Here is a 2,500-nt window from a genome sequence, read left to right as displayed (position 1 = left end):
TTTTAATATTTGTTGGAACAACTAGGTTCATCGTTCACCTCCAATAAAACACTGAAATCATTTTCCTCCTCACAATGATCATAAAAACATTTAAAACAGGAAGAAGTCGTTGTTTTCTAGTCAAACATGTTGAACGTCACGTCTTCAGCGGTTGTTTTGTTTTGAACGTGTTCATTTAAATCAACAAAACAACATCGTGGCAGAATAAACCATTTCTACATTTACTGTCCACCAGTTCTGACTTCATCACTTTGGTTCCAGACGGAACTTTGTTCAGGATTGTCCAGAACCGTCGTCACGGTTTCAAACCATGACTCAGCAGGAAAATACTTTCTCATCCATCAAGTGTCGTTTACACTGGACTGTGTGCTGGTGCCGTACCGTACGGTACGGTACGGTACGCTATGGTACAGTATGGTATGGTATGGTTTGGTACGGCACGGTACGGTATGGTACGGTACGGTATGGTACGGCACGGCACGGTACGGTATGGTACGGCATGGCACTCTATGGAACAGTATGGTACAGTATGCTATGGTACGGTATGGCACGGCACGGCACGGCACAGTACGGTACGTTATGGTACGCTATGGTACGGTACGGTACAGTATGGTACGGTACAGTATGGTATGGTAAGGCACGGTACAGTATGGTAAGGCACGGTACAGTACGGTACGTTATGGTACGCTATGGTACGGTACGGTACAGTATGGTACGGTACAGTATGGTACGGTACAGTATGGTAAGGCACGGTACAGTACGGTACGTTATGGTACAGTACGGTATGATATGGTGTGGTTCGGTACGGTACAGTACGGTATGGTATGGCACGGCAAAGCGTACCCAGACCTCACTCTGTTGCGCGGCGAGTAGGTTTTGCTGGCGAGGCGGCGGAGGAGCGTGGCGGAACCTAAGGTTCCTGGTCCTCCAACGCAAGGTTCCTGGTCCTCCGACTCAGGGTCGCCTGAGGAGGAGGAGCTGCTCCGTCAGCAGGTGGAGGTGGGTGGTGACCTTCAGGCTCCGCCCGGCCGCCTGGACGACGCTCTCTGCTAGCGTGGCGTCGTGGCGCCGGACCGTGACCCTCAACACGCTCGCCACGAGCGCCAGCAGGCCTCTGACCTCGTCCAGGACGGCGGCGGCGACGACGGCGGGAAGTCGCCGGCTCCTCCTCCTCAGCCGGGCGACGCTCTGGAGGACCTCCTGCAGCTCCTGCAGCTCCTGCAGAGCGCCTGCAGCCTGAACGCCGGCCGCCGCCGCCGCCTCCTCCCCCAGCGCTGCACACCTCCTCCTGATCTCCTCCAGACGCCCCCTCAGTGGCCCCGCGGCCCGCAGGAACTCCGCCCCCAGCGCCTCCACCTCGCCGGCGCTCCCGTCCTTCTTCACCAGCTTGCCGACGTTCACCGCCATGACGACCACTCCTCCGAGGACGGCGGCGGCGGCGGCGGCGGCGAGGCCCAGGCCCCCGACCAGCGGCGCCGCGCAGACCAGGAGCCCGAGCGCGACGGCGAGCGTGGCCCGCGCGCCCCCGGAGGCGATGCCCGCCGTCCGCAGGGCGCCGGCCGTTCCCTGCAGCACCTTCAGCTCCTCGGAGACGGTCGTCATGGCGACCGCCAGCTCCCTCAGCCGCGGCCCCGCCTCCTCAAACTGACCGACGAAGGAGTCGGCGTCCGACAGGAGTCTGGACCTGGAGTCACTCAGGTTGAGGGGCTCGTCCATACTTCCTCTTCTCTGGGAAGGGGACGCCATGAGGAGGAGGGGGGGAGCAGGAGGTGTGGAGGAAGAGGAGGAGGAGGAGGAGGAGGAGGAGGAGGAGGAGTTCAGGTCCAATCAGGATCTGTCGGAGAACAAACAGAAGAACCAGATTTGGTGTCGTTCTTGTTGAGCATGAGACGCATGAAGTTGCTCAGTGTTTCTCTGAAGTCAGGTGACCTTTAGGCTCCGCCCACAGCAGGAGGTCAGGTGACCTTTAAGCTCCGCCCACAGCAGGAGGTCAGGTGACCTTTAAGCTCCGCCCACAGCCGGACACTTTCCTCAGTGTCCAACTTTCAGCTCCTTCAGGACTCCAGAGTTCTCAGTCTGAACAGGTTGCGTCAACGGGTTGCGTCAACGGGTTGCGTCAACGGGTTGCGTCAACGGGTTGCGTCAACGGGTTGCGTCAACGGGTTGCGTCAACAGACGGCGAAACAAAACAAGTTTCAATTCTCCACTTGAAGTCCCGGAATGTTTTGAATCCAGTTCAAGAGAAACGGAGAACTTTTGTAGTGTCTGGAGTTTGAGGTTTGTTCTCCGCCGGCGGTTCCACTGCAGAAACAATCAACAGCGCCAACTAGTGGTCCAGCGAGGACACTGTGCCGTTTCCACTGGAAACGGACGTCCTTTTTGAAACGTCGCAGCGCAAACGTGAAACTTTTCCTCAAAGAAAAACACACGGGAAAAAAAAAAAACCAACCCCCGCTGCGTCTCCTCCTGACGGGCGGCGGCGGAACCCGGTGGAAGAACC

This window comes from Blennius ocellaris (genome assembly GCF_963422515.1).
Source record: "Blennius ocellaris genome assembly, contig: SCAFFOLD_95, whole genome shotgun sequence".
NCBI classification, from domain to species: Eukaryota; Metazoa; Chordata; class Actinopteri; order Blenniiformes; family Blenniidae; genus Blennius; species Blennius ocellaris.
The sequence above is the reverse complement of the archived record's forward strand: the minus strand, read 5'-3'. Positions refer to the sequence as shown.